The following is an 11,263-nucleotide window of genomic DNA, read 5'->3' as shown; positions in this document are numbered from 1 at the left end:
CTACACCCCAAAACACCCTCACTAGCCCCCGATTATTCACCCTCCCCGCATACACCCCAACCCCCCTCGCTGCCCCCCACTACACCCTGCCACCCCCCTCGCTGGCCCCCACTATTCACCCTCCCCACATACACTCCATCCCCATCTCTGCCCACACTACAGCCCCCAACCTCGCTCGCTAGCCCCCATTATCCACCACACACACACACACACACACACACACACACACACACACACACACACACAGCCCCGCCCGCCCCGGCAGCACTCCTGGCGGCCCCGGGGAGGAGGCGGCCGGGGGCTCCAGGCCCCACCGCCAGCGAGGTGAAGCAGGATCCGGACCCGCCCGCCGGTTGGGCTCGCGCGGCCGCAAAGGAAAGGCCAAGGCGCGGAAGTCATAGAGAAGGCGGAGCCGGCGGCTAGAAGGGTCCTGCTGAGGAAGTTGTCCAAGAGTGTTAACCAAGAGCGGCCCGCGGAAGTTGCGGTCCTCCCAGCCACCTTCAACGGCTCCAGCCCCTGCTGGGCGGCGCCAAAGTTACCTTGGGCCCAGGGGACACGTGACCCCGCTGCCGGCAAGAGCAGACCCCGGTGCTGGGCCCAGCCAGTAGGCGGGAAGCTGCGGTGAGGGGGCGTCCCGCTGGACTGGACGTGGGGCCGAGTCTGGCTGGGCGGAGCCTCGGGAGGGGGGCGGCCAATGAGAACGGGAGAATGATGGTGGTGGGGATTGGGGGGAGGCGGAGGGAGCCTGGGGGTCAGCCCTAGGGGTAGACCCCCCCCCGGGCCCTGGACCACCCCAGAATTTCAAGGGCTGGAAGCGGGGTGAAGCAAGGGGCACCCTGCACCCCCATGAAACATCCAGGGGGGCCAGCATGGAGTAGCACTGAGAGCAGGGCATAGGGCAGAGGTGGGCAAACTCCAGCCCGCGGGACCCTCCTGCCCGGCCCCTGAGCTCCTGGCCCGGGAGGCTAGTCCCTGGCCCCTCCCCTGCTTTTCCCCCTACCCCGCAGCCTCAGCTCACTTCGCCGCCGGCGCAATGCTCTGCGCGGCGGCTCTGCCGCTGCGCTGCCCAACCCGGTGCTCTGTGCTGCGCGGTGGCTCGGCTGCCTGTCCTGGTGCTCTGGGTGGCGCGGCTGTAGCGTCACCAGTGCTCCAGGCAGCGCAGTAAGGGGGCAGGGAGCAGGTGGGGTTGGATAGAGGGCTGGGTAGTTTGGGGTGGTGGTCAGGGGGTGGGGGTGTGAGTAGGGGAGGTCAGAGGGTGGGGAACAGGGGGGTTGAATGGGGGCAGGGGTTCCGGGGGCAGTCAGGGAGAAGGGGTGGTTGGATGGGGCAGGGGTCCTGGAGGGGGGGTAGTCAGGAATGAGAAGAGAGGTTGGATGGGGCAGCGGGGGGCAGTCAGGGGTGGGAGGGTCTGGGGGCGGTCAGGGGACAGGTAGGGAGGGATGGATGGATGGATGGGGCAGAGGCGTCAGGGGGCAAGAAGCAGGGGGAGTCGGTAGGGGGTGGGGGCCAGGCCACGCTTGGCTGTTTGGGGAGGTACAGCCTCCCCTAACAGGCCCTCCATACAATTTTGGAAACTCGATGTGGCCCTCAGGCCAAAAAGTTTGCTTGTCTCCGGCATAGGGGATGGAACTAGGCGTGCGGGGGTGCAGGAGCACCCCTGGTTTGAAGTGGTTTCCATTATACAGGGTTTACAGTTTGGCTCAATTGCTTTCAGCACCACCTCTACAGAAATTGTTCCAGCACCTGTAGAACAAGGTGGGACTGGCCCCATGGGTCCTGGCTTCTCCTCCCACCTCTGGGACCTTGGACAAGTCACTTCTGCTCCCTGCTGCAGTTTCCCTATCTGGAGGAGGAGGAGAAGGTTATGTCCATCTTATCTATGACTATCACAAGGCTACATCCTGAGGCTGTCCAGAGATTTCCAGCAACACCCAGCATAAGAATTCAGATCCTCCTGCTCCAAAAGGAGACCCACTTAGCAGTACAGGGCCTATGACACAACTGAGATGTTCTGGGTGTACACAGTAGAGGGCAGTAGTGCAGTTATTAGACAGTTTGCTATAACACCTTCCTACCCACCCATCTCACAGGGGTGTTATGGGACAATACATTAATAATTGTAAACACTTATAGTAATAATACTTTGCACTTCAGTGACACTTTCCCTCGTAGCTGCAAAGTAAGTTATAAATTCATATGCCTCACTTTATTACTGCCCTCTGATTGTACCATGCAGCAACACTGCATCAAATTCACCCTTGGTGCAACTCCACTGAAGCCATGAGAATTCAGTGGAATTACACCAATGGTGAGCTCGGCCACTTCCTGTAACTAACAGCAACTTCGGTGAATGAGTTGTGAGTGGTCTTTGTTTCATTTGTACCAGTTTCCAAATGCAATGAATAAAATCAGCCACAGGCTACAGCTGCTTTGGGTTGTGTAATTTCATTGTTTTATTTCAGAAAATCTTAGTTAGCGGCCCTGTCCTGTAAACACTTACTGCTAGGCATGGTCCCATAGACCAGTGGTCTCCAAACTTTTTTGATCGCGCACCCCTATCAGTAAAAAATTTTTGAGCACGCACCCCCAATATGTATATTTATTTATTTATAAATTATATACACGTACTACTGTACTAATATATTATGTACATTATAAAACATACACAAAAATACAAATTAAAAAAGGATGAGATAAAGATGAAAAACAATATTTAAAAAAATATTTTATTAAAGGTACAAAAAACCTTTTTGCTCTCACAAAAAAAAAAATTTTTTTAGTGAGAGCAATGTGATTGAATGTGCTTCATTATTTCTGAAAACCTTGGTTTAACACTTTGTAATACAGCGATTCGAAGGTCTGGATTAGGGTTAGGGTGTGGGAGGGCGCTCAGGGTGGGGTGCGGGGTCTGGGAGGGAGGCAGGAGGTGCAGAGCACTTACCTGGGGCAGCTCCTGTTTGGTGTGGGGGGTGTGCAGGTGGGTCTGCGCAGCGCAGCACCGCTCCCATGGCCACGATTCTGGGAGCTGCCCCCCCCCCCCCCCGGGGCCCTGGCCTGCAGCTCTAAAGCCCCTTTTGGAATGCGGTCCTGCGAGCACAGGCTGGAGGACTCAGGAGGAGCAGGGGCAGCTGCGCAGCCAGCAGCCGGAGAGAAGCGGCACTTTCCCCTTCAAAGTGCCGCTTCTCTCCGGCCGGCTTTGAAGGGGAAAGCGCCGCTTCTTTCTGGCCGCTGGCTGCCCCTGCTCCTCCACGGACCGGAGGACTCAGGGATGCATTCCAAAAGGGGCTTTAGAGCTGCAGACCAGGGCCCTGGGGCCCCCTTAGCCCAGGGCCCTGCATCCCCTAAAGCCCCTGCGTTCTAGGTGGCCCTGCCTGGACGGGGGGGGGGGGGGCAGCTTCCCTGCTTGCTCCCTCCCTCCCTCTTCCGGCCGCCCTTTTTAAATTTTTTCTCCAGCAGTGCTCCTCCTGCCACGCTGCCCTTTTGCTTCGGCGGTGCTCCTCCCGCCACGCCCCCCATGGATCATCTTGCGCACCCCTTGGGATGTACGCACCCCATTTTGGAGACCACTGCCATAGACGTCAGCAGGATTTCTCATTTTCACTACGGACGCTACGTTTTGCTGGATCGACCCCTGTATTTATGCAGCTATGGCTAGAATAGAGGCTGGTAGCCAGCTAGAATAAGACATACATCAGGGTGCATAAAAGAGGGAGCTGAAATTTGGCCATGGACACCATGCCTAACAGTGGCACTGCCACATGTATATACGGTAATACATGCCACTGTGGCAGAACAGTTTCTAAGCTGAATTGACACTTCCTCTGACTTCAAAGTATTCTGTATTCCTCTGACTTCAAAGTATTAATGCTGAACGCATTTTTAGACTTTTCCCTAAAAATTAATTTATAACCTGAGGTCAAACACAAGAAGCTTTAGCCCCAAAGATACGTTTCTGCTGCAGTAATCTACCTATAGACCTCAGAGATTTATGCCATTGACTTCAGTGGGAGTAGGAGTAGGCCCTTGAACTGGCCATTCTAGCTCAGCATTAACTATATAGCTGAAATTCTGTGCTGTGCTTCCTGGAGGTGCAGCACAAGGATAAAGGGGCCAAAGGTGGCTTTAAGTTAACTTGGCACACTCCCAATTCTGGCTCCTGTGGCCCCCAGTGTAACTTAGATCAACCAGAATGGCCACAGAAACATGTACTACAGCACTGCCCTGGGAACATCTCTTATGCCTAGGATGATCAGGTAATTATAGGTCTGTCAGTCTGACATCAATCCTGGGCAAGATAATGGAGTGGCTAATACGGGACTCAATAAAGAATTAAAGGAGGGTAATATACCATATATACTCGCTCATAAGCTGGTTCGTTTATAAGCTGACCCTCCCCCCCCCCCAAGATGGATAAGTAAAAATGGAATTTTTTTATGACCCATTCATAAGCCGACCCTATAATTCAGGGGTCGGCAAATTTTGGCTCCCGGGCCATCAGGATAAGCCACTGGTGGGCCGAGACAGTTTGTTTACCTGGAGCGTCCGCAGGCACGGAGTTAAACCTAAGTAAAGAAAGTGTCCCGGCCCGCCAGCGGCTTACCCTGATGGGCCGGGACAGCAACTGGTAGGGAAATTTGGGGTGGGAGGGGGAAGCTGGGGGTCAGGGGAGTAACCCCTATGACCACCCCCCACATGACCCCACCCCAGCCCGGGACCCCCACACTCTCCCCATCCCATCCCTTTCCATCTTATCTGGGGAGGGCAAGGGGAGGATGTCTCTGGCCTGGCCAGAGCTGCTCCGGCAGGCTGGGCGGCGCAGCCCAGCAGCATGGCCGTAACGTGCTCCGGCGGGAGGGGTGGACAGTGCAGCCACAGCCTGCTCCGACAGGCCGGGCTGGGCGGCACGGCCGCAGCCTACCAGCCCTGGAGCTGCAGCTGCTTCGGAGGCTGGGGGGAGAGCAGCGTGGGCAGAAGCGGAGAGACTCTGGCCCCGCCTCTTCCCTTCTGGCTGTGTTGCCTCTCCTTGCCCCCTCTGTTGGGGCGGAGGGGCTGTGTCCCACCTCTCCCTCTCTATACCCATTCATAAGCCGACCCCCTTCTCTGATGCTTCCCTTTTTTACTAAAAACATTCGGCTTATGAACGAGTATATACGGTAATACATGCCAATCAACATGGGTTTATGGAAACTAGATCCTGTCAAATTAACTTGATTTTTTTGGGGTGAAATTACAAATTTGGTTGATAAAGGTAATGGTGTTGCTGTAATATACTTAGACCTCTTTAAGGCATTTGACTGGGTACCACATGACTTTCTGATTAAAAAAGTAGAATAATATTAAATTAACATAAGAATGGCCATACTGGGTCAGACCAATAGTCCATCTAGCCCAGTATCCTGTCTTCTGACAGTGGCCAATGCCACATGATTCAAAGGGAATGAACAGAACAGGGCAATTATCCGGTGATCCATTCCCTGTCATCCCGTTCCAGCATCATAGCACACATTAAATTGAGTAAAAGCTGGCTAACTGCTAGATCTCAAAATGTAAGTGTGAATGGGGAATCATCATCAAGTTAGTGTGTTTCTAGTGGGGTCCCAGTTCTTAGTCTTATGCTATTTAACATTTTTATCAGTGACCTGGCAGAAAACAAAATCATGACTGATAAAGTTTACAGATGACACAAAAATTGGGGGAGTGCTAAATAATGAAGAGGACGGGTCACTGATACAAAGCGATCGGAATCACTTGGTAAGTTGGGCACAAGCAAACAATATGCATTTCAATATAATTAAATGTAAATGTATACATCTAGGAACATAGAAAGGAACATAGAATTGGACCATACTTACAGTGTGGAGGACTCTGCAAAAGGTTTGGGGGCATAGTGGGCTGCTGTGGCCGAAAGGGCTAATGAGATTCTGGGATGCACATATGGGAATCTTGAATAGGAATCGAGAGGTTATTTTACCCTCTGTATTTGGCATTGGTGCGACTGCTGCTGGAATAGTGTGTCCAGTTCTGGTGTCCACAATTCAAGAAGGATGTTGATAAAGTGCAGAGGGTTCAGAGCAGAGCCATGAGAATTGCTAAAGGATTAGAAAATGTGCCTTATACTGAGAGACTCCAGGAGCTTAATCTATTTAGTTTAACAAAGAGAAGGCTAAGGGGTGACTCGATAAAAGTCTGTAAGTACCTACATGGGAAACAAATAATGATAAAACGCTCTTCAATACAGCAGAGAAATGTATAACAATGCAATAGCTGGAAGTTGAAGCTAGATAAATTCAGACTAGAAATAAAGTGTAAATTTTTTACAGTAAGAGTCATTAACACTGAGCAATTTATCAATGGTGGGGGTGGATTCTCCATCACTTGTCAATTTTTAAATCAAGACGGGATGTTTTTCTAAAAGGTATGATGCAGGAGTTACTTTGGGGAAGTTTGATGGTCTGTGTTACACAGGAGGTCAGACTAGGTGATCACAATCAGGGCCATCCCTAGCCATTTTGGTGTCCTACGCAGCCCTCCCTCCCCCCCCCGTGGGGCAGCTGTGGGTGGTCCCAGGCCTCCACGGGGGGGTTGGCCCCAGGCCTCCACGGGGGGGCTGGCCCCAGGCCTCTGTGGGGAGAGGGCTGGGGGGAAGGGGGGAAACTGGCCCCAGTCCGCTCTGCTGTGGTCCCCTGGCTCCGAGCCTTGGGGGACAGGGGGGAACTGCCCTGCAGCACTCACCAGCAGCACGGCTGGGGTTGGGTCGCTCCACTTACCATGTGGTGAGTGCAGGCCCATCCCCTGCAGCAGTCCTCAGGGGAGTGGGGGCAGAGCAGGGGCGGGAAGAGGCAGAGCTGGGGTGGAGCAGGGGTGGGGGCCATGGGGAAGAGGCAGGGCAGGGGCTGGAGCAGTACACAGCTGTGCAGGGCACCAGGAAATGTGGTGCCCCAAATTCCCTGGTGCCCTACACAGCTGCGTACTTTGCATATGGGTAAGGACGGCCCTGATCACAATTGTCCCTTGTGGCCTTGGAATCCATGAATCTATGAGTAAGTCTCCCCGGGACCCTGCAGGCTGTTAATGGCCCCATATGCTTCAGCATTCGTATTTGGGATTGCAGTGGGGGGTGGGAGGAATCCCTCCTCGTAACTATAAAGTTGTTACTGACATGCTGTCTATGATCTCTCTGGTCCACAGTGCATTATTCTATTGGACGGGGGCTGTAAAAGATACATCCCTTGTAGTGTAGGAATTACAAAAATAATCCAGGAATTCCAGATACCCACAGTTATATACAGCAAATCCTGCCATGCTGTTTTGAGCAGATGACACCTGCAGTGAAGTTTTGTGTTTATTCTGATTTATAATTGAGACTAAGTGATGGATCTACCTAATTCATAAGGTTCTTTATTATGAATGAACACTTCCTAATTATGTTGTAACTTTGCCAAGAAATAGTCTGATTAAAACCAGAATTATCCCCTAAATTTTATGAGTGTTATATCGTGCTTTAGCCATGCAGTACCCATCAATTAATGAGTCAGTGGCTTAAAATCCATGCTGTGCTTTGAATATACACACCGATAGCACTATAATAAAATTAACTCCCCAAACCACTCTTCTGATTTTTGGAGGTACTGAACACCCATAACTCCAATTAAAGTCAATGGGATCTATTGATGCTCAGCACTTCTGAAAATTCAGCCCTTAATTAGGCCCTCTAATTGAGAACGCTCATGTTAAAGTGCAGGATAAGCAGTTTCATATTTCTAAGCAGTCATCACAATTCAACTCCCAACTCAAGCTTTACATTAGAAGGCAAAGGAATAGAAGAAGTGAGTCAATTCACATACCTTGGCAATAATGTGTAAGCAAATGGCGATGTCCACAAAGAAATGATTTCATGAATTGGCATGGTGTCAGGTGCATGCACCAACATAAACAAGTTTTAGTAATTGAACATCTGCAACCTACGGACCAAACTATGAATCTTTAACTCAAATGTTACTTTCATTTTAACATCTGGATGTGAAAGCTGGAAATCAACCAAAGGTACAGACAGATGTCTAAATGCCTTTGAAAGCAAATGCCTCAGGAAAATATTAGAATTAAATGGAATGAATTTATAACAGAGTCAACCACCCCTTATCTCTAAAGTTATCCAGAAAAGAAGATGGAAAAATTTGGGACATATCTTAAGAATAAAGCCAGAGCATCTGCCATGGCAGGCGTGCCATTTGGCAGCTGCAGGAACATGCAAGAGGGGCCAACAAAAAGAATGCCTCCTCCAAATACTAGAGAGGGAAAACATATGGGACTTCACAACACAGAGGACATGCAAAGAGCCGCCCAGGATAGGCAGGAATGGCTGGGCCTTGTCCATTCCCTTAAATGAACCCTGTAGGCACCTAAACTCACTAAGCATAAGTTTTCAGGGTAAGAGTTCCTGCAGCGCCTGTTTATGCCTCTGGCCATGTGCACTGCTGCCTCACTCTAAGGTGTCTGGACACTTATCTCCCACCTAAGTCTCAGAGCAAGTCACAAACCAGGGAAAGAAGGGCAGCCAAACACCTAAGTCATGTATAGGGCCCAAACCGGTGTGCTCAGAAGCCACTTACTGGATTGGGGCCCATTCAAAATCAGGCTGCTGGCTGCAACAGTGCTGCAGCCCAACTTCTAACTCAGTGGTTAGAGCACTCACTTGGGATATGGGAGATCCAGGTTCAATTACCCGCTCTCTGCAAGGGGGGAGAAAGGATTTGAACAGGGGTCTCTAACTTCTTAGGGAAGTGCTCTAACCACTGAGCTATGGGATAGTCCAATGTGGGACTCCCTCAATCTTTCCTGCTGAACTGGTCCACTATGGGTAAATAATGAAAGAGTGATTGGAGAAGGGGGACTGGACCCTGGGTCTCCCACTTCTCAGGTGAATGCTCTAACCACTAGGCTTAAAGTTATAAGGTGTGCACCACCCCCATCTCCTCTTCCTCTGGCCGTTTGGTATGGAGCGAGGCAGGTTCCTAACTCATTCTCACAATAAACTGCATAGGCACCTAAGTCACCTGACTCCAGGAGACAGGTTCTCATTGGTGGATCACTAATAGAGATAGGCGCCTCCCTGCAGCCTGGACTTAGGTGCTGAACTCTCTCCCATTGGCTAGCTTAGGTGGCTCCCCACTTAGCATGCTGGCTTTTGTGGATCCCCTTCCTAGGCGCCTAACTCAGGCATTGTAATGCTGTGTTGTGTCACACCTCACATTTAGGTGCCTAGAAAATCATAGGCACACACCACCATCCACAAAGTCTAAGTCCCTTTGTGGATCCTGGCCTAACTGTTCCCCAGGACCAGTGGTTCCTTGCTCCGAACAACTGCTTCATCCATTTCCCCTGGATACATGCAACAGGGTAACTATCGCCTCTGGCCTTAAAGGCCAGTGTCCCATTAGAGTCTCACAATAACCTTGCCTTGGTTAGAAAATTGCACTGTTGTGCTGGTGAGACTGAAGCAAGGCAAGTTGCAGTGATGCAGTGCATTTAAACCAGCCAACCTGATTTGGGTGCAGTATTGCTCTGGGTCCAGACATGGCACTCCTTGGCAAATACTACAGCAGTGCTATTGTTCATGTATCGCTTCCACACTTCATGGCACAACTCCTTGCTTAAGGCAACAGTGAGATCATGCAAAGTATTGTGGGTGCCCATTGTAATCCTAGCAGTCAGGGTCAATGTTACCGAACTCATTGGGAATTGCTACCATTTCCAGAATCAATCGCAAAATGAAGGGCACGCTGGAGGATCAGAGTTCCCTCTTTGCTTAAACAGCGACATTTCTGAGTCATTGCGTGAAACGGGCAGAGCTAGTAAAAAGACTCAGGAATCCTGACTCCCAATGCTTTGTTTCAACGGCTATACACAACACCCTGTACCCACTTGCCATGTCATTAGCACTGAAAGATATATTCTAATGCAAGCGAGACAAACTTTAGAGCTTACACAGAGCTCTTCTTCAGATCTGTGTAAGCTCAAAAGCTTGTTTACCTCTAACTAACAGAAGTTGGCCCAATAAAAGATATTACCTCACCCACCTTGTTTCTCTGATATCCTGGGACCAACACAGCTACAACAACACTGCACATGCTCATGCATTCAGAATGAGGAAAAGGAAGAAAGTGACCTTGGCCAACAGAGGTTCAAAAATCAGTCACTATTAGTTTATTCCACAATTTAGAAAAAACATTTTACACTGCACGTCTCCCCTCTGGGGTTAGCTTCTTTCTTTGTTTCAAAATCCGTGTCAGGAATCTAAAAGGGAGGGATATCTTTAAGCTGTTATACCTTATGACATGCACAGAAGATCAATAGGCTTGGGGTCAGTGAGCGGGAAGCCAGTTTCAGAGCTCTCCACCAAGCTCTCGCCTCTCTTTATCTTTCCAGGTCAGCACGGAGCTTTAAAAATAGGTTTTTTGCAACAAACCTCCACATGTTTGGAGTTTGGATTTAGCTCACAGAAGAGTCGAGGTTCAGACTTTGCTGAAGTGTCTCTGAATTATCTGAACCTCCTGACTGCATGACTGGACTGGGACTAGAGTGACCAGATGTCCCGATTTTATAGGGACAGTCCCGATTTTGGGGTCTTTTTCTTATATAGGCTCCTATTACCCCCCACCTCCTGTCCCGATTTTTTCACACTTGCTGTCTGGTCACCCTAACTGGGACTTTCACGAGAACAAGCTTTTGGGGCCAGTCAAAAGCCAGACGTGAAAAAATACTGAAGATTTCAAACCCTCAAACTGATTTGGTTAAAGAAATGAGTAAAAGTGCTGCATGGAGTGTTCTTTTATCCAAACCTGTTCATTCATCCAGAGTTAGTACATGTTCACATGCCGTTCTTGGATAAAGCAAGTCTGGATATAGCTCTCCAGTACAGGGACCTCTCCTAATGCAATGGAAGGAGTATTAGGCTTGTTACAAATTGTGATGGGCCCAAGCCACAGACTTCACATGCAGATTTCAAACACCCCAAAGTTTGGGGCTGCTTGATTCTAAGGTTTTGTTCTGCCTATTATAAAGAAAGGGACCATTTACAAATTACAATATTCAGATAAGGTTCAGATTTCAAACAGCCACATAGGTTAGACATGTTCAGACAGATGATTTTATTTCAGGTCTATCTCTAGTTATAAGGGTACCTATATGAGTGTTTCAGTCGTTAGAGCAGGGGCACCTTGCACTTATTTGGTCACTTATTTAAAAATTAATAACATAAACATGC

This window comes from Terrapene carolina, unplaced genomic scaffold (assembly GCF_002925995.2).
Source record: "Terrapene carolina triunguis isolate 2854851 unplaced genomic scaffold, T_m_triunguis-2.0 Scaffold192, whole genome shotgun sequence".
Lineage (NCBI taxonomy): Eukaryota > Metazoa > Chordata > Testudines > Emydidae > Terrapene > Terrapene triunguis.
The sequence above is the reverse complement of the archived record's forward strand: the minus strand, read 5'-3'. Positions refer to the sequence as shown.